The sequence below is a fragment of the Lipotes vexillifer genome, unplaced genomic scaffold (genome assembly GCF_000442215.2).
Source record: "Lipotes vexillifer unplaced genomic scaffold, Lipotes_vexillifer_v1.1 scaffold79, whole genome shotgun sequence".
Classification (NCBI taxonomy): domain Eukaryota; kingdom Metazoa; phylum Chordata; class Mammalia; order Artiodactyla; family Lipotidae; genus Lipotes; species Lipotes vexillifer.
In genome coordinates, this window is record NW_006775678.1 from 309,661 (window position 1) to 332,179 (window position 22,519).

The following is a 22,519-nucleotide window of genomic DNA, read 5'->3' on the forward strand; positions in this document are numbered from 1 at the left end:
CACGAACCCGTGTCCCCTGCATCGGCAGGCGGACTCCCAACCACTGCGCCACCCGGGAAGCCCTATAATAACTTTAAATGAAGTTTAATCTATAAAAATTTTGAATCACTGTGCACACCTGAAACTCATATAATATTGTAAATCAACTATACTTCAATTAAAAAAAAGAAAGGGCATCACGTAGGGGAAAAAAGAGCAGGGTTAAGAGAATAGAAATGGGAAAATGAGGTGCAATTTTAAATAATATGGTCAGGGTAGGATTCATGAAAACTTATATTTGAAGAAACCTTGCAGGAAGGTAAAGGAGTTTCATCCTAGGTGAGAGAAATTCTTTGAAAACTCATCTTACCTGGAGCCCACAAGAAACGGGCATGGTCAAACCTTGTCCTGTTGCGTTTCCCACATGTAAGTCTTTTGCATCTTCCTGGTTTTGGGGAATGAGACTCTCAGTGCATGTCGGCTGATGTTGCTGATAAAGGAAGTCATTCACCTGGAAGCCCTGACCCTTGACATCTCTGAAAGAACTGTGCAGTATTTCAGGGTGCCTCGTCAGGGCAATGACTGAAAGTGTCTCATGCATGCAACAGGGATTGATTTTGAAATGTGTCTTTCTTGAGTCATTTGAGTGATGGCTTTGTTGTCCAGGCGGCAGCCCTGATCCCACGAGCCTCAGGCATACTTGCTCAGCTTTCCAAGATGGGATTGAATAAGCGGTACGGTTTTGTTTAGAAGCCACTGCCAATCAATAACCAACACCTTTACCTTGCAAGCTCCTGGGGGAAATTATTAAAGAGTCATTTCTAAAAGAGGGTGACAATGCTTTTCAGCTTTTGTAGCTCATAGTTTCCTCTGTTTCTTTCTTTCATTTTTTTTCCCTTGGCAACATTCCTGTGCATTTCCATGATGTAGGTAGGAAGGCTGGGGAGGTTGCCAAGAGAACTGGCTGAATTTTACTAAAAATTCTTTTCCTAGAATTTTTTTCTCTAAGAGCTAAGGGATAAAAGATACGTTTAAAGGGAGGAGATACTGCCTGTATTCAGTTCTCTGCTAAGCTCTGTGGTCATTTAAGCTAAAGCATTTAATGCCAACGGAAAGGTATTCATGCCACACTAGGTGCTGTTGTGACCCGTGCTTGGCAGTCAAGATGAACTCAGCTGGAAGGCGCATTCTTCACAGCCAGGACCAGCTCCAGAATTTTAAACATGATAAGAAGGTACGTCTTATGTGATCCTGTCTTTGTAATAAGTGACACTAGAAGCCTCAAATAGTCTGTTTTAAATGGTGTTTAAAACAACAGATACAGATGACGTATTCTGTTGTTCCTGCACAAATTTTCCAAATTCCTTCTGACTTACATGCTTTCCACCTCCTTTACTACTAAGTGACATTTTTTTCTGACCAACATTTTAAATTAGATTTGCAAAAGAAATGTTAAGCATCAGGTAACAAAATGTGTCTCAGTTAATTTGTTATTACCTGTGCCTCACATGCAAGAGATGTTAGGGGAGGTATTATTCCTGGGCCTATTATTAAAATTCACTTGTCTTTCTTCCATATTCATGAGTTTGTAAATGTATAGGATTAGGCTACAATTTTTTCTTTTCTACAAGGCAGAGATTTTAATAAACTGTTATCTACATGGAATGTAATGATAATATGATTTATTAATATTTAGTATAATATATTAATAATATGACACATTAAATTTAATTCATATAATTAATTTAATCAATGCTTTTTTGTGGCTTAAGCATTTTAAAAAATGTTTTAATTAATTTTTATTGGAGTGTAGTTAATTAACAACGTTGTGTAATCAACAATTTTTGAAAATACCTTGGGGTCATTGTTAGAATACGTAGCCATGTTTTTATGTGATTGTAAGAAGTTTGTATGTATTACCTTATGCTCTCTTTTCATCATTTACCATTGTGACATGGAAACACGTTTACCTTTCCAACTTCATCCCCAATCCTTGGAGACCTAAGCTCCCCCCATCCCAAGCTGCTTGCAATTCACTGAATTCTGAATAGCACTTGTTCCCTCTGCTTGAAATGTCCTCATCTGCCAGATCTCCAGTTCCAGAGTGACTTCCTCTGGGAAAGCAGAGAGTAGTACCCAAAGCATTTTGCACCTAACGTCTAGAGAAGCCTTTATTCCACTGTATTTTAATCGTTGATCTGTCTCATTTCCCACTGTACTGTGAGCCCTTTGAGACCCCAAAACTGGGTCTTATTCTACTTGGTCTCTCTTGGTCTAGAATATTGTTCTAGTACCCCAAGTGCCTATTTGTTCTTGTAGAATGAATGAATGGTCTGCAGAGTCATATTCTCAATATTTGTATAGTATTTTCTCCTGCTGATGATTTATCTAATCATTTGCTGTCATTGAATATTTATGCATTTATCAGATTAGCTTCCAGAAATATCTGATCAATCACAACCCACCAACTATTTTAATGGCTTCTAAATATCTTATTTCTCTCTGGTTCCTATTTTTTAGTGGGTGTGATTTGTCTTTCTTTACTTCAGTCTAGAAATGGTGTGCCTCCCATACAAGAAAAGTTTTTGTTCTATTAGAAATAGGACATGAGTAAGTCTTTGATGCTGTTATTGGAACAATAGAAAGAACGGTATTCAAGATTTCCATAAAGGTATAGCAGCCTATGCTTTGTATGAGTACTTTCTTTTTTATTTTCCTAAACTGCCAGCCAGCATGAGTGGTTATTATTCCTCCAAATTAAAGAAAAGCAAATTAAATGCAAAAACAAAAACAAACAAAAAACAGTGTGGTATTGCACTGCATTGGCAGTGTTCACAAGGACATGGGCTTTCACATACGGTTGGTGGGTGTGCAAATTATACAACTTCTTTGGAAGGAACTTCAGAAACACATATCAAAATTTTAAACATACATGCCTTGTGCCCTAAGAATTCATGTCTAGGAATTTATCCTAGAGATGTATTTGAGCATTTACACAAAGGTAAATGTACTTAGATATTTATTGCAGCATGTTTTTCATTGCAAAGATGGGAGATGACCTCAGTGTCCATTAACAGAGGTTGCATCCATACAATGAGATAATTATCAGCCATTTTTTAAAATTAGGGCGATCTGGTTGGGCTGTTGTTAAGAACATCTCCAAGATACATTGTTACATGAAAATGCAAAGTATAAAAAAGGGTATGTGTGTGTAAATAAAAAATATATGTGCTCCTTAATTTCAAACTATATTATCAAAGCTATAGTAATTAAAACAGTGTAGCACTGGCATAAAAACAGACACATAGACCAACAGAACAGAATAGAGAGCCCAGAAATAAACCCACCCATATACCACAAAGGAGCCAAGAATATACAATGGGGAAAGGACAGTCTCTTCCATAAATGGTATTGGGAAAATTGGACAGCCACATGCGAGAGAATGAAACCGGGTCACTGTCTTACACCATACACAAAAATTAACTCAAAGTGGATTAAAGACTTGAACGTAAGACCTGAAACCATAAAACTCCTAGAAGAAAACATAGGCAGTAAGCTCCTTAACATAGGCCTTGGTGATGATTTTTTGATTCTGACAACAGAGGCAAAAGCAGCAAAAGCAAAAATAAACAAGTGGGACTACATCAAACTAAAAATCTTCTGCACAGGAAAGGAAGCCATCAACAAAATGAAAATCCAACTTACTGAATGGGAAAAAATAATTGCAAGTCGTATATCTGATAAGGGGCTAATATCCAAAATACATAAAAACTCATACAACTCAATAGCAAAACAAACAAACAGTCTGATTTTTTAAATGGCAGAAGATCTGAATAGACATTTTTCTACAGAAGACATACAGATGGCCAACAGGTATGTAAAAAGATGTTCAACATCATTAATCATTGGGGAAATGCAAGTCAAAACCACAATGAGGAATTCCCTGGCAGTCCAGTGGTTAAGAACCCACACTTACACTGCAGGGGGCACACGTTCGACCCCTGGTCAGGGAACTAAGATCCCACATCCCTAGCGGTGTGGCCAAAAGGGAAAAAAAAAAAAATCAAAAAACAAACCACAATGAGATATCACTTCACACCTGTCAGAATGGCTATTATCAAAAAGACAAGAAATAACAAATTTTGGTGGGGGTGTGGAGAATAGGGAGCCCTTGTGCACTGTTGGTAGGAATATACATTGGTACAACGACTATGGAAAACACTATGGAGGTTCCTCAAAAAGTTAAAAATAGAACTATCATAATGATCCAGCAATTCTACCTCTGAGTATTTATCCAAAGAAAATAGAAACACTAATTTGAAAAGATACAGGCACCCCCATGTTCATTGCAGCATTGTTTACAATAGCCAAGATATGGAAACAGCCCGTGCCCATTGATGGATGAGTTGATAAAGAATTGTGAGGGCTTCCCTGGTGGCACAGTGGTTGAGAGTCCGCCTACCGATGCAGGGGATAGGGGTTCATGCCCTGGTCCGGGAAGATCCCACATGCCGCAGAGCAAGCAGCTGGGCCCGTGAGCCATGGCCGCTGAGCCTGTGCGTCCGGAGCCTGTGCTCCGCAACGGAAGAGGCCACAGCAGTGAGAGGCCCGCGTACCACAAAAAAAAAAAAAAAGAAAGAAAGAAAGAAAGAATTGTGAGATATGTAATATATGTATATATGTAATATATATGTTATATATGTATATAATATACATATATGTATAAATATATATAGTATACATATATATGTATACACACATATGTATATAATTCAACCATAAAAAAAATCTTGCCATTTTCAAGACAACGTGGATGGACCTTGAGGGCATTATGCTAAGTGAAATAAGTCAGACAGAGAAAGACAAATACCAAATGATTTCTCTCTCTCTCTCTCTTTTTTTTAATTTCTTTGGCCATGCCACGCGGCTTGCAGGATCTTAGTTTCCCGACCAGGGATTGAACCCAGGCCTCAGCAGTGAAAGCGCCAAGTCCTAACCACTGGACCACCAGTGAATTCCCCAATGATTTCTCTTATATGTGGAACCAAAAACAAAAAGAAAAAATAAGCTCATAGATACAGGGAACAGATTGGTGATGGGGGGTGGGATTTATTCAATTTAAATTAAAATCGTTTTTTAAGTTTAAATAAATTGAATAAATTTTTTTTTAATTTTTAAAAAGGATGTTAATTTTGAAAATTATTTGTAATATAGGAAACAAAAAAACAAATGTCCATCAATAGTGTACTGGTTAAATAAAATATGGTATAATCTAATCTATAAAAGGAATACTATGCAGTTAGACATTCCCTATGACACTAGAATCCCCTTGAGATATTCCCTGCTGTAGCCTTCTGTCCTTGTTCCAGTATGAATGACTTACTGTCATGCAGGACTTTCCCTTCATTATCATCCTGAGAATTCATTTTACCTTTCTCCTCCACATTTTCTTTTTTGCTTTACTTGGGAATTCTGGTGGAGCACATCTGAAAAAGAGAACATGAGAGAGAAATAGCTTGAGGCTTATCATGTTGGTTAAGATGGCTTTAACTGTGAATAATAGTATTCTGGAAAATAAATGCGTTTATTATCATCATCATCATCATCACTGTCATCATTCTCATCTCACTTCTAACTCTCTGGAGGTAAAGAGTTCATAGTTTGGTTAATGGCTCAGCAATGTCATCAGGACACAGGCACTTTTCATATTTTTGCTCTGCTTTCACCACGATGACGGTGAGGACTCCCGTTTCAGGTTACAGGTAGCTGCAGCAGCTGGCTACATTTCATTTACCAGAAACTGGTCATATGGCTGATCCTGGCTTGATGGAAGGCTGGAGAATGAGTATATGGCATTACCAGCATCTATTGTGGGAACTGGTCTCTGGTAATAGGGATGGAAGACTGGAGGTGTAGCCACTGGATAGATGACCTACAGGTCTGTGTATCTTACAAGTCTGGAAGTGTGTTTATTCTACTCATAGTTTGGCTGGGTATAGAATTCTACCTTGGAAAGCATTTTTTTCTTAGAATTTTGAAGTCATTGTTTCATTAGAGTCTAGATCCCAGTGTTGCTGTTCAGATATTTGATGTTATTCTGATTTCCAGTCCTTTTCATGGGATCAGCTTTCTGTTTTTTAAAAGGTTTTTCTCTGGTTATAAACTTTTACTGGAGTGTATCTTTGTGTAAGCATGCATTCTTTTTGTATTTGATTTGTTTTCCTTTTTTTTCTTTGTCCATTTGTGATTGGCCTAAGGTAACCTTGATGACAATGAACTATCTTCTCTAGGCTGTTCACTTTTTGCAATCCTTAATGTTCCCTGGAACCCCAGACTTAACCTCTTACCACTTCACTGCCTTGCCCCAATCTGTTCTCTTTGCCTTTAACTAACATACAAAACTGACCCAAAACCAGTGCTTACAACCAGAAAAGCTAACCTTATAAATTGATTCACAAAGAGGTGTCAAGAACTTAAAATATTTTCATGAGCTTCCCTTACTCCAAACATGTAGGCCTTCATGGTCTTCAATATTTTTTATCCCAAATGAATGAGTAAAAAGTGGGAATTCTACAATAGTAAATGATGATTAAGAAATCCACATTTTTTTATCCTTCAAATCATCTTTCCTAAGCAGGGAGGGGCAATAAAGGGGTAGGGGAGTAAAAGGTACAAACCGTTAGATATAAAATAAGCTACAAGGATATGACATGGGGAATACAGCCAATATTTTATAATAACTATAAATGGAATGTAACCTTTAAAATTGTGAATCACTATATTGTACACCTATAACATATTACTATTATACAGCAAATATACTTCAATTAAAAAAAATCATATTTCCTAATCAGCTTCTAACTTCCCTTTCTTTCTTTCTTTCTTTCCTTTCTTTCTTTCTTTTCTTCTTTCTTTTCTCCCTTTCTCTCTCTCTCTTTCTTTTTTTACATTTAGATCCCTTATCCATTTGGATTTTATGTCTTGTGTATGGTGTAGAGTATTAATCTAATTTTATTTCTTCAAAATGGCTAACAAAATGTCCCAGATTCATTTATTTAAAAACCCACATTTGCTTCAGTGATTTGAGATGACGTTTTTATCATGTACTCATCAGACAGTTGCATCTGTGTCTATTCCACTGGACTCTTTGCCTCTGTGTGTACCAGTACCACACTGTGTTAACTAAAAGGGCTTTCTAATTTTATTTAACACCTACTGGAGCTGATCCCTTCTCATAGCTTTTCTTTCTTTTTTTTTCCAACCTTATTAAGATGTAATTGACATATAACATTGTGTAAGTTTTGGGTATACAATGTGATGATTTGATACACATATATATTGTGAAATGTTTATCACAATAAAGTTAGTTAACACATCCTTCCCCTCTTTTTCTTATAAATTAGAATTGGGTATCAAAGATTGAAATGTATTACATACCTTTATTCAAAGATACTACATATGGGAGTAATACAAAACACATCTTTTTCTTGCTGTACAAAGAGTTGCCAGGATGTCTTTGCTGTACATTTAGCACGTATTTGTACCATGATACCTCCAATTCATCCTGTAACACGGCAGGACACTATGGAGCCCTCCCAGGACAGACCCCTCTCCCATATTCTCTGCTTTAGCTTCTCTCTGAAGTACCTAGATAACACTATCTGATGCACATTTCCTGAGTTGTTCTACAGATGCTAAAACCTCCACCAAATGGAAGATGTTAAATACTTAATGACCATGAACACATAGCCCTCGGGGCTACTGGAGCCTAAGGTTTGATAATGTTAAACCCTGTGACTCCACCCTGTTACCTCACCATCAACCAATCAGAGAACTGTGCACGAGCTGATCACACACCCTGCAACTCCTTTCACCTGGCCTTTAACAATGCTTTCCTAAAACCCATCATGATGGGAGCTGGCGTTTTTTGCAGTTCTAGCTGCCCTGGACTCCTTGCTTGGCATCTGCAATAAATGCTGCACTTTCCTTCACCACAACCTGGTGTCAGGAGATTGGCTTTACTGCACCCAGGCTAGCAGACCCAAGTTTTGGTTCAGTAACGATCCTGTAGCTTTAGAATCCCTGATCTATTGGGAGTTACCAGGACCTGCTTATTGGAAGGCACTTTGGCGGGGCTCTGTCTCCTGATTAGAACAAGACAAATGCTGGTAGCGCGGGGTGTAGTTTGTTTTGGGGGATTGTTTGGTTGGTTTTTGGTTTTGTTTTTTTTGGGGGGGGTTGTGTGTGTGTGTGTGTTTGTGGGGTTTTGTGGGGGGGGGGTTTGGGTACAGTGTTTCCTTTCATGTTTCTCTCTGGAACGGGGTTTGAATAGTACTGTGGAATTTGAATCTGAGATGACAGAAAAATCACCTCTCTTATGGTTCGCAGTCTGACCCTCACCTGCTAGCAGAGAGTTCCACAAATTCCTCAGATACGTCAGGCAGTCCCCAGAGGCTAGCTCAGGAGAACTCACAGACAGAGCTGGTTAAGTACTGGGAGCAATCTCCTCTTTTCCTGTGGCCACTGCCTCTAAATATGCTGCATCCACCAAAAACCACCGTCTTCTATCAGGCACTGTCGACCTCAGTCCCCTGGAGCTTCAAAGCAAAGAAAGCTGTCCCTGGGTCTGTGGGAGAGAGGAGAGAAATGTCATTACAGAGGCAATGCCTCTCCCCATTTTTTCTTTTACGCTCTCAGTAGGGTGCAGAGCACTGATGGGTGGACCCCAATATCTTACAGCATTTTTAGAACCCAAGAACAACCCACAGACAAGGGATGGAGCTAACCCAGAAAAATCCACACTCCACTCAGGACAACTCTCTTCTCTAGATTATCAAGGATTTGAAGGTGCATAAAGCTCATTGCTCTAATCTCCCTCTTTCCTTAGTATGAGGATGGTTCCAAGATGTGCCTCACATTTTCATGCACTGAGAATTCTAGCAGATGTGCCTTCACCCATCCACTAATGGAAATAAATGCCATTATTTAAAACACACACCAAAAAAAAAAATTGGCTTTTTAAGGTACATTTCATTTGAAAGTGATTTTTAAATCTACAGGTATTAAAATCTAAACAATCTAGACATCTTGTTGTGGGGCACCTGATTAAGAGTTACTCAAATTCCATCTTGTGAGTCAAAGGTTACTGTGCTTCCCTGAGTCCCAGCCTGTACGTCCTGTACAAGCATATGTCCTATGACTCACTTAAAATAATTTAATTTCTCAAAAATGTTGACAATGAAATGCTGGCAGGTGACTATGTTTGCTACTGTGGCTGGTCCTAAGCAATGCTGAATGACAGCCAGTGCAGAGCAGTGATTTTCAAACTTTTTTACAAACTTTTTTTTTTTTTAATTTAAATTTTAACTATAACACCTTAAAGCAGGCGAATGGTGTAAAACAGAGGTTGGAGGAACTGATCTGCTTGAATCCATGGTGGGACCCCAGTGGCAGGCTCACCAAGAAGCTAATGGTACTGAAACTTCAGGCACCCTCCAAGGCCTTTTGCCTGATTTTGTATTTTTAATTTTGTAGTTGTGTGGGGTTTTTTTGCGGTACGCGGGCCTCTCACCGCCGCGGCCTCTCCCGTTGCGGAGCACAGGCTCCGGACGCGCAGGCTCAGTGATCATGGCTCACGGGCCCAGCCGCTCCGCGGCACGTGGGATCTTCCCGGACCGGGTCATGAACCCGCGTCCCCTGCGTCGGCAGGCGGACTCCCAACCACTGCGCCACCAGGGAAGCCCCTGTAGCTGTGTTTTTTTTTTAAGGAGCTCACCCTTCCACCAGTTGTATAAACTTCAGGCCCCATGAAACCTGGTTCCACCCCAGTAAAGCTCCCCAGAGCCTCACCCCTTCCCCTTTCTTCTTCAGCCCTTCTCCAGGGGACCTTCATCCCCTGTGGAACAAAATAAACGACTGGTAAGGTGGTACCATTCCTGGACTAGGAATCAGGAGATAGGGTCTGAGGTCTGTGCCTGCTACTAGCCATCTGCGTGCTTCCTTCATGCCATGTGATCCTTCTCAGGCTTGGTTTCATCGACTGTAAAATGGGTATGTGACTAGATGATCACCAAGGTCCCTTTCAAAACTCAAAGTCTTGGGAATTCCCTGGAGGTCCAGTGGTTAGGACCCCACGCTTCCACTGCAGGGGCATGGGTTCGACCCCTGGTTGGGGAACTAAGATCCTGCATGCCAAGTGGTGCAGCAAAATAAAATAAAATAAAATGTGAAGGACAGCAAATGACAGAGGTCAGGATCAATAAGAATTAACTCAAAAAAAACCCCAAAACACCTCGAAGTCTTTGATCTGAAGTCCACTGGGGCTACTTCCTATATTATCTCCCAGGAACCCCCACTCCCAGGCTTATTCTTCCTCCCTTGGTGCTGGAAAACCTCAGGCCCCCCTCTGATGGCCCACCGGCTTCACAAGCGGACTTTGGTGATTGCGATGGGACAGCACTGTCTTCTCCCCACAATTCAATGCATCCTCTCCCGCTGGGTGTCAGCTGAAAGAGAGAAATGACAGGTTGTAGCCACATGTGTTAACCCTTTCAAGGGTATCTTCATTTTAAATAGAAGTTAATATTTTATCTCAATGGCATAACTCTTCAGTGGTGAAATTTTAGGCAGTGGCTCCAATCAAGTTTGAGAAGAGATCCTTCCTGAATTCTTGGAGCAGGTGTTCTCTCAGAGACCCTGAAATCCCCAGGGGCAGTGTTCCGGAAGCAAGAGACCAACCGAGGTTGAAGGACACAAGAGTCCTGTCACCCTGGGCACAAGAGGAACTTTATCTCACTTGGACTGTCATTCACACTCACAGCTGTTTAGGTTAAAGACTAGTGTGGTGGAGACTTTAGGTGCCCAGCCCGACATCTACTCTCTGCTTCCTCCCTACAGAGGAGGTACTGACAATACTTGGGCACAGCAATGTGCCCAGTGAAAGGACCACATGTCCCAGTCTCCCTCCAGCTATAGGCGGCCATCGGACTAAGTTCTGGACCGTGAGGTATAGGCAGAATATTGGATGTGTCGACTGAAAAAAATGTACAACCTAAAAGTTGAGAATTCTGTTTTATTTGGCGGACAAAACTGAGGACTTAAGCCCAGGAGACAGCCTCTAAGATAGCTCTGAGGGACTGCTCCAAAGAGGCAAGGGGGGGCTCAGGCTATATAGGAGTTTTTGCAACAAAGGTAGTAGGAACTTCAAAAGATTACTATTAATTAAAGGAAACCAGATATCTCAAGTTAATGAATTTAGCACTTTTCTATGTATGGTAAGATGCAAGTGTCTGGGCTCATTGAAATCATTCCTTTGATATGCACCTTACCTATCTAGGACCAGTATCCTGCTTTTCTCCATCCTAATCCCCTCAGGGTGCACTGTCCTGGGCAGCTTTAGTGGCTTGATGGCTACAATATCCCTTGTTTACTAATATGGCAGCAGCATTTTCCATTCACAGATGGAACTTCCAAGAAGGCTCTAAAAGTAAACATGTCCTCTTTCTTAGTCTTCTCATCGGCAAGGTGGCCGTGATGACTGCTGAGCTGGTCACCTTCTTGGATCTCAGGGGACGCTGAAGATGGAAGCCATTAGTTGAGGAGGATGGACCAGAAAGATAAGAAAAGCCTGGGTCCATGATGGCATCACGGTGCCACACCACAAACCCAGACTGCCTCCCTCTGGACTTTGTGTATTTAAGCCACTGTTACTCAGTTCTCTGTGGCTCATAGCTAAATACAGTTTCTCACTGTAGTAAGGGGAGACGAAATGGTACGACTAACATTTCCACCTTTTTACGAAAGGAGTCAGCAAGCAAAAATAGAATGTGATCTTGGAGAAATAGAAACAACCTTAAAACACTCAACCAACCCCCCATTTTACGCAGAGGAAAAGTGAGGCCCCAAGCAGAGGGTGTGGCAGAGCCAAGCAAACTAAACAGTTTCAATGGTCCCAGAACAGCCCGCTTTGCCTTTCTAAAGTAGAGGTGAGTGCAAGGTGTTTCAATTAAATGCAAGTACTTTTTAGCTATTAATAATGCCGAATGAGGGAATTCCCTGGTGGTCTAGTGGTTAGGACTCTGCACTTTCACTGCCTAGAGCCTGGGTTCAATCCCTGGTCAGGGAACTAAGATCCCCGCAAGCCACACGGTCAAAAAAAAAAAAGCCAAATGACACTGTGTTGCAGATGTTGGGGGTTTTGAATATTTGTAGCTTTAAAGAAACCAAAATAGGGTAGTATGTGTCCATTTTCCTAGAAAATGTTTATTGGGACTCACTCAAGGAGACATTCGTTTAAACCCTAAGTCCCAGAAATTCAGATGTATAGAAAGGGAAAAGAAAGAAGAAAGGAAATACCTTGGTATCAGCATTGGTGGATTATTGTTTCTCCCCCAGAGGGTAAAAGATAAGAAGGTGGTAGGTCAAGTGTCATGGCTGTTACAACCTGAAGTTGTTTGGGAAGGGACATTCCCAAAGCATATGAGCAATTGGAAAGCCATCCTTGCTTTAGGGAAGCAGGAAGTCATTTGCATGTGCTGATTCCTGTTCTCTTTGCTCTATGAAAGGTCCGGCTCCCCAGCACTGCCCTCAGATCAATCTCTGTTTTGGCCACTGCAACTGCAAACTCTTTTCTTATCTAAGACTTCATGAGCCATCTTTGGAAAGCTGGGATATCTACCTTGTGAACAGATTCAGGGCTGTGTTTGTCTCATTTATTCACTAAAGACTCACTGAATGCATCCTATGCATAAGCCCGTAGAGCTGGGGAACACAACTAGTGACCCAGCGTCCATGCTTGCCCTGAAGGAGGTGACAGTTCAGTGGGATCATAGGTAAGGAAACAAGCAATTCTGACTCAGGAGGGTCAGTGCCGTCAAGGCAGAAGGCAGGTAGGAAGGCAGGGGGCGGGGGGCCCTGACTCATACTTAGAAGTCACAGAAGGCTTCTCGGTGAAGGTGACATCTAAATAGACACCTGGAGGATGAATAGGAGTTTCTGTCCTCGGAGCCACTCGCTGTCCAGTGACAGCTGCCGTCATATGACAGTTCTTCACTCCAGATCCAGAGTAAAGAAGGTGGCAACAAGGTGGTTAAAAAGAATTAAATGCCCTCTCTCTTCCGTCCCTTGAAGTCGGCAGACAGTACCATCTCATTTGCCCTCGAAGGAGTCAGAAGCCAGGGTCAAGAGTGGGGCTAAGGATGCTTTCCTCCCCTGAGGATGCTGGGTCAGGAAATGCCAACCTGGGCACCTTGGAGGTCATGCCCACTGGAATCTTCTGGCCATGGGTGGCAGTGTTTATGACTGTGGGCTTCTCGCCCCTGTAAGTATAAATATAAACATATAGAAACATCAATATGTTTTGGTAACAGATTTACTGAGATATAATTTGAAAATTGTATATATGTAATTTTATATAATTCACTCATTTAAAGTGTACAACTTAATGCTTTTTAGTACATTCATAGAGATGTTCAACCATCTCCACATTCGATTTTACATTTTCATCACATCAAAAATAAGCCCCATACCCTTTAGCTGTCACCCCTAATTCCCCCATTTTCCCCAGTCCCCAGCAGCCCCTAATTTACTTTGTCTCTATAGCTTCTGCCTATTCTTAACATTTCATATAAATGGAATCATACAATATGTGGTCTTAGTGACTGGCTTCTTCACTTAGCGTAATGTTTTCAAGGTACGTCTGTGTTGGAGCGTGTACTTTGTTCTTTTCTTATAGCCAAATTATACATGCATGTCATTCTGCATGTGTTTCAGGTTGGCATCTGGGCCAACCATCAGTCCTATACATTAAAAAGGCCACTGATTCATTGTTCTATAAACATGTAGAAAATGTGATGCCTAGGGTTTTACGTTCCCCCAAACTTTCCAGTTCATCTCCATGTTTCCATCTCCATCACCATCATCCCATTCTACCATCATCTGTCTCCTGGACCAGGGAGCTTTCTAAAAATGAAATAGTAGCCTTCAGAAGTGACCCTCACACACACACACCAAGGCTTCCCTTGGCCTCAGAATAAAGACAAAACTCCTGGGTGCGGCCAACAGCACTCCGCCTAGTCTGGTGACATCCCCACCGCTGTCTCAGGGTATCCCTTTGCCTCCAGATGTCCTACTGTTCTCTAAGTCCTCTCACTTGCCATGGTCCACCCTTCTCCCCCATCTGGAAGCTTCTGCCTGGAACAGTCTTCCATCTCTATCTGACTAACGCCTGTTCATGCTTCAGATCCTGAGCCAGTCATCCCTTCCAAGAGAAATCCTTCCTGAGATTCGTATCCACACCTCTCATGACCCTCATAGCGTTCTTCACCTTTCCTTTGTCACAGAGCTTGACCCAAGATCAACTGGACATTTGCGACTGATTAAGATCTGACTCCCCTCTAGACTGTAAGTTCTGTGAGGGTTGTTGTCTAGTTTTGTTCACCCCTGGATCCTTCTACCTAACTGTGCCTGGATTATAAATACAGAGAGGATGCGGGTACCATTATTCATAGAGTACCCCCTATAATCAGACACTTTTACAAACACCGTCTCATGTAATCCTCATAATAATCCGATGCGGCGGGTATTGTTAGCTTCCTTTTACCAATGAGATCAGTGAAGCTGAGACAGTATAAATAAATAACTTGCCCAAAGCTGGTAAGTGGCAGAGGAGGATTATATAGTAGGCCTCTTGAATCTAAGGCCACCAAGATCATTCCACTAATACCGAGCTGTTTCTGGAATCATGAACACAAATCCCTTCCATTCAAGAGTTATTAGATAAGCCCCTTTTCACAAATGAGAATTAAACACAGAAAAAGAGCGATAGGTCAAAAGTTTATGCTCCAAGGAAGGCATAAACCAAGGCCTGCAGAGATCACAGCGAGATTATATCAGGATTGGGCCTCCGGGGAAAGCTTCCTGATATTTGAGACTCATGAAAAGAACCTCCCCCCGCCCCCCGTTTGTCAGTTTGGTTCTCATTGGTTTGCTGGAAGTAAGGTCTCACATTTCTAAAAGGAGACAGAGAATTTCCTTTGGAATTTTTTTACATTGTTTTATTCTTGGGTGTCAACCTTTCATTTCAGTCCAGCAAAGAAGTCACTGTTCATTTCCTTTGTTTTTTTTTCTTTTTTCTTTTCTTTTTTTTCTTTAATCCTTCTTTAGAAAGGCAGTACCTCTACCGGGAAAAAATGGTTACCAGAGCTGGCCCTAGACAGCTGCTTTTGTGTAGCTGTCACTGAGGCGTTTCCACCTAAAGCTTCTCCGTCATTTTGAGGCAGCCTCAGAGCCTGGGAGCCAAGGCTCATGCATGGTGACCTCATCCTTCTGGACCTGGTCCAGCAGCTGTTCCTGATCCAGAAGATATGTCATCACAGTGTGGGTGGCTGACTTCTTGCTACCATAGTTAGGTCATTAATAATTCCTTCTCACACCAGGAATTTCCCAATTAACGTTAAATGGGAAAAGAATGGTCAGTCAGGGCCCCTGGCCCTATGAAACTAGGTCATTTTCATATTACAAAGGACAGCCTATTTAGGGCAGTGACTTTTGCCCTACCTAACAGATTCTTTATGCACTGAAGCTCTCTGGCTATGTTCTTCTGTAGTCAAAACTGATGATCCTATCCATTTCCTACAGAGATAAATTTACTGAAACATGATGTCTCTATGAGCACAATAGAATAGTATTCAGCCCTAGGGCTTCCCTGGTGGCGCAGTGGTTGAGAGTCTGCCTGCTAGTGCAGGGGACACGGGTTCGAGCCCTGGTCTGGGAAGATCCCACATGCCGCAGAGCAACTGGCCCTGTGAGCCACAACTACTGAGCCTGCGCATCTGGAGCCTGTGCTCCGCAACAAGAGAGGCCGCGATGGTGAGAGGCCCGCGCACCGCGATGAGGAGTGGCCCCCGCTTGCCGCAGCTGGAGAAAGCCCTCGCACAGAAACGGAGACCCAACACAGCCAAAAATAAATAAATAAAATTTTAAAAAGCCAAGCATTTGAAGCCCTTTGGGAGATGGAGTTGGAGGATGCGAGTGGGGGCCAGATGACAACGGGCTTTGTGACCAAGGTAAGAACTTTTGACTTTTGCTTAGAGTGTGGAATTTGAGCTGGCGAGCGGCATGTTTTGACAAAACAATATAATTAATTTACTCCCAATGTAAATTTCTCAGGGCCTCCCAGGATCCTCCTGCCCATGGTAAATCTTGCAAATGGTCAGGAAGTTCTGGGTTGATAGAAGAAAGGGAACACCACAAGCTCCCTCTTGGAAAAATCCCCTGATTTCTCTCCTTTACTGATGATTTCTCCTCTCCCGGCCAGAGGGCCACTTCCTGTCACCACCGAGTCTGTCAGCATCTTCTTGGCGCGCTCAGGCCTTCTGCCCCTCCTCCATAGCGCAGCCTTGAATTAGTCACCAGCGTATCGCATAGTGAACAGACGTAACCTTTTCTAAATTACTCAGCCCTTCATTTTAAATCCAAATCACTGTTCAGTGCTTTTTACTTTTTTATTTTTTTTTTATTTTTGGCTGTGTTGGGTCTTCGTTTCTGTGCGAGGGCTTTCTCTGGTTGCAAGCGGGGGCCACTCTTCGTCGCGGTGAGCGGGCCTCTCACTGTCGCGGCCTCTCTTGTTGCGGAGCACAGGCTCCGGACGCGCAGGCTCAGTAGCTGTGGTTCACGGGCCCAGTTGCTCCGCGGCATGTGGGATCCTCCCAGACCGGGGCTCGAACCCGTGTTCCCTGCATTGGCAGGCAGATTCTCAACCACTAGCACCACCAGGGAAGCCCCCTGTTCAGTGCTTTAAATCAACCCTCTCACCCCCTTGCCACTTAGTGCGGACATAGGACTAAATTCTGGCCAATGGGGCTTGAGCAGAAGTGCTGTGTTGAATTTTCAGGTCATGCCCTTGACTGATCGAGTTAGCAGGGCAAGGAGCAGCCCGGCAAGCTGAAGACTGCAAAGTAACTAGATAAGCGTTGAGGCCCTAAAAGAATCTCTGGTATGGCTGGTATTGTCATACTAGCTTGGACTTTCATGTGTCAGAGAAATAAACCTGTTACCTAAGAGTATACTAAGGCAGTATTATTTTGGGCCCTCTCTGTTATAGCAGATGACCTGGTACCCTAACTGATTTCACCATCTAAAGAAAAATAATAATCAAGGGCAGGGAACCACGAATGAAGGAACAAAAGTCAAATTTTACTCACTTCATAGTTTGGCTCGAAAGCATCTTTTTTTTTTTTTTTTTTTTTTGGCCCATGATGCAGCTTGTGGGATCTTAGTTCCCCAACCAGGGATTGAACCCTGGCCCTCGGCAGTGAGAGCACAGAGTCCTAACCACTGGACCGCCAGGGAATTCCCTTGAAAGCAATTTTGAGTATGTGGAAGAATGCAATAAATAACTGTAATTCATCCAGAAAAATAAAAAATTTCTGCAAGTGACAAATGCTTTTGCCCTCATTCCCTCTCTTGTGAATTGATAGAATAAAATTCAGATCCACGTTTTGATATCCAGCTCCTGTCAGTGACCTCAACTGTCGGGGTAGACAGCGGCAATCTTATCCTTTGGTCTCTATCTAAGGATAGACTCGTGGCCGGTATATTTCACAGGCTCAAGGGCCACGGTTACTTCTCATCTTAGAATGAATGATCCAAGTCTGTGATGTTTGGCCATCTTATGAAGCAGATAAGGCTTGTGGTTACAGTAGACTTTTTCATAAGGGATCCCTCAACATTCACGTCAGGGCTGAGTTGAAGGTGAACGTCATGCCCAAGACCTAATCAGTTTGGAGTTTGTGTTCCACATGGCAGGCAAGGGAACAACGGAGGCTGAGTAATCAGACCTGGTTTTTGACAAGGTGGTTTGATGACCTGTCTTTTATCTCAGAGAACCATCTAGCCTCCCTTTCTCTGCTGTCTGCTGTCAGGGGTGGAGAAAATGACAGTTATCAGTTTCCTACACTCTCTACTCCACCTCTCATAAGTGAAGGATTCTTGAAAGTGTCAGCCCTTTCTTAGCTGATGGGTAGAAAGAGCTGCAAGTTCAAGTCTGGCTTTTAAACACTTGAGGGACCTACAGATTTGACTATTTTCATGTGCAGTATCCGATCTCTACCCTTCTTTTATCTCCTAAAGATTTTCTTCTGAAGCAGAGTCAGCTTACTCAGATTTGTAAGCTATTACCAAAATAATAACACTAATAATAATGATAATAGTAATATCAAGATAAGGTGTAGTTGTTTTTAATTCCCTGGACATTTTGGCCATGAATTAATTAAGATAATTTTAAAGGGTAAAGGGCACCATAACACATCTCCATGCACTCACCACCCAGCGGAAGGAATAAAATATTACTTCTATATTACCACTATAGGAGCCCCCTCTGTATTCCTTTCTTTCTCTTTGAATTTAAGGCTTATACTTAATTTGGAATTTATCATTCCCAGGCATTTCTTTATATTATATTTTAATACATATGCATGTATTTCTAAATGATATATTATTTAATTTAGCATATTTTGAAACATTTTATAAATAGAATAATATTACCTGCATTCTACTGCAACTGCCCTTTCTATTCAACATTGAGTAACCCATTGGCTTGGTATGTATAACTCTGGTTCATTAGTTTTCACTGCTGTATAATATATGAGTATTATACATTATACACTACCTATATACTACAATTTGTTTATCCATTCTCCTGTGAATATGCATATAAAATGTCTTTCAAAAATAAAATAAGTCTCTGTACACCATGTAAATTGTGGCACGTAGAACTGTGTTTTCTAGAGCTGCACAATCTCAGACAGTAGCTGTGAGCCGTGTGTAGCTACTGAACACTTGAAACCTGCCAGGTCCAAACTGAGGCATGCGATAGCTGGAATATACGCACCAGATACTGAAGACTTAGTGTAGGAGAAGGAGAAGAAAATATCTCCTTACTAATATCTTGGATATATTGGGTTAAATAAAATATATTATTATAATCAATTTCTCCTGTTTCTTTTTGCTGTTTAAACTGTGGCTACTAGAAAATTCAAAATTACATATGTGTCTCGCATGTGGCTCACATTGTATTTCTACTGGTCAGCTCTCCTCTAGACTGTAAGTTTTTGGTGGCCTGGGACCCAGTCTGTCCTATTAATCTTTGTACACCCAGTGCTCAGAACAGCAATGGTACAAAGAGCTGCATGGGATATACCTACTGAAACGGATGAATCCAGGACCACAGGAATAATTGAAGATGATTATTTTATAATTCCACTTAGTTCAACCCTTCACCCTCAAGGAGGCTGCACGAAGTCGTCTCAGAATGAAATTCTTTTATGAATCACACTTGAACCTGATTTTGTCTGTTGACTCCTAGGCTGACCACAGATGGACATAAGACCCTCCCCGCACCCAGGTGAGTGGAGGTTGACCCTTGTCCCTGGGGAAGGCCCACCAGCCATAGCAGCCTAATGCAGCTGTGTCTGTGCTCAAGCCTGTTACTGTTGTTATATGGTGTCCCTGAGCCCAATAGTGTGTGTGTGTGTGTGTGTGTGTGTGTGTGTGTGTGTGTGTGTGTGTGTGTATTTTGAGGTGGGTGGGGAATGGGGAGATCTTCTTCCAACCAGTAAACCAACACAGGACCATCCTCTGGAGTCTGGCATCATCATTTTTGGTCTTGAGAACTTTTCAGTCTAAAATAATCAACCTCCTTTTGCCTAGCCTCAAGCCATACTCTTTATCTGAAGCAGCTATTGGCAAGAAGATCAGTTCTTTCTGCTGCCCTCTCGTAATTCCAGTGTATTATATATAGATGGGGTTCCTGAGCCACAGGTGGTGTGATTGAAGGTATAAGCACTTGAAAACATGGAGGGTAATGTAGACACTAAGATAACCATGAAAACAGCTTATGCCTAAACATAGTTGTATACTTTAGAGAAACCCACTAGACAAAAAAAACAAAAGTTACCAAACAAATAAATCAAGGGATTTTGTTTTTTATATACAACTCAGTTTATGCATAATTTAAAAAGTGCATACTCCTTGGGCATTTTAAACATGATTGCACTACTTTAAACGTTGCTTCAGATTTCTTCAGGGACATTTGGCTGCATGGGATAAGGGGGACCTCTCTCCCTGTTTGACAGGGTGAATGATGTGGGTAGCTTCTTTTACCAGGGTAAGTGATAAAGAAACATGTTGACTTGTGTTCTTTTATCTAAGTCCAAGGAGCATCTTTGTGGGTGTGGGATAGGAAAGGAAGCAGATGTACCTTCCCCTCCTCCCTGAATCCACAAGGAAGATGAGGGGAACCATGTTTTTGAAGGCTTGCCCAAAACCCAGGAAAAAACGTCTCCCTGAGAAAAATCACAGGTTCAAAGGCAGGGACATTTCTCATGGTGACCAACAGTGTTTTACTCCATTTCTTTTACTTCAATGAACTCAATCATGAAAATACTTAAGGCATAAAATGTTTCATGTCGATGACCATTTAAAAAATTCAGGGGGCTTCCCTGGTGGAGCAGTGGTTGAGCATCCACCTGCCAATGCGGGGGACACGGGTTCGTGCCCCAGTCCGGGAAGATCCCACATGCCGCGGAGCGGCTGGGCCTGTGAGCCATGGCCGCTGAGCCTGCTGCACAACGGGAGAGGCCACCACAGTGAGAGGCTCGCGTACAGCAAAAAAAAAAAAAACAAAACTCAGGGAGTTCCCTGGTGGTCCAGTAGTTAGGACTCGGTGCTTTCACTGCTACGGTCCCAGATTCAACCCCTGGTCAGGGGACTAAGATCCCACAAGCCACCAGCATGGCCAAAAAAAAAAAAAACCCAGCCACTCACTGTGTTCCACTCCAGCTGCCTCTGATTCCTCATCCATGTAATGAGAGGGTCACACTAGCTGAGGGACAGGGTGTTGGTTATCTCACTCCTCCTGAACTTGGGCAAACATCACTCTACTCTGAGCCCAGACCTAACCTCTGAATCCTGCTCAACACTGATCTAGGAAGCCACCAATAGTCACTGAGTTGACACAAAGATTCCATTTTTCGTGTAATAAGCTTAGGATCTTCTTTGTTGTAGACATGAAGAGAAACTTATGGCTACCCTGCATCAATCACCTCCATCTCTGACATCTCCTGATTTTATGAAACTAAAACAACTGCTGGAATCAGGGAGCAAGCACCGGGTTAGGAGTTAGCGGCCGATGGTGAGGGTCACGGGCGAGTCACTTCACCTCTCTCAAACCCCATCCTCTCCCTTCAGGTTCAAATGTTTCATCCCTGTGCAGGTCCCCATCGTGCTTGATGCTACAACAGTTGCCTCCCCTTCCCATGCTCCCTACCCCAGTTCCTATCTTATTTGTAATCCTTAGCTCTTATCGCCATCTGCCATTCTATATTTTCAAAATCTGTCCACCGTCTGTGCCTACTAACTCAAATGTAAACCCCATGAAGGCAAGAATTTTTGTCTGGTTGTTCCCTGTTGCATCCGCAGGGCCCAGAACAATGCCTGGCAAGTACTAAGAGCATACGTTGAATTCATCCACAATCTAGGTGATAATAATTCCCACTTTATAGAGTTATAGTAATAATTCTAGAGGGATTCTCTCCACCCCCCACCATACACACACACACACACACACACACACACACACACACACACACACATATAAATATTCCATTTCCAGGCATGGTAAAAAGTATTTTATATACGCTAAAGCAGAGCATATGAAAGGCCTTTGCAATGTTCAAAATGATTGAAGGTATAAGTATCTGTGATGGCGGAGGTGATACTGTGCATGAGAGGAGAAGGTTCTAGAAGATATTGAGAAAGGTAGTATAATGTGATAGTCAACAGTGGGGGCTTTGGGGTCAAAGACACCTGGATTTGAATGTGACCTCCTCCATTGACTCGCTGGGTGACATTGGTGAAATCACATGGCGTCCCCCACCACCTCGGTTTCCTCGTCTGTAAAATAGGATGGGGATGGTACCCACAGAGGTAGTAGAGTGCAGTGGTTTCCAACATGGGCCCTGCAAGCTGGCCATGTTGGCATGTTTGGTTAAATCATTGGCCAGTGGTGATTAATTTCTAAGCCCAGCTGTGCCATTTCCCAGCTGAATGAACTTGGGTCAGATATTCATTTCTGGGCTTCAGATTTCTCATCTGTGAAATGAGGATGATGATGATATACTTATCTCAGGGTGGTGGTGCAGGATATATATATATACAACTTATAGTTGTATAACACATGTATACGTGTGAAACTTAGAGAGTACGTGGCACATAGTCAATACGATATAAATACTACAGTGGTAGCTATTTTTATTATCTCGTAGAATTCTGAAGATTCAATGAGTTCATACAGAGACAATGCTTAGTAGGATGCCCAAAATGTAGAAATAATTCAATAAATGATAACTAAAAAGTGGAGGCTTACCATTCTTTGGATCTGATTAAGTAAAAGATGATAGAAAGATTTATATAAAAAACTTTTAGGGCTTCCCTGGTGGCACAGTGGTTGAGAGTCCGCCTGCCGATGCAGGGGACACGGGTT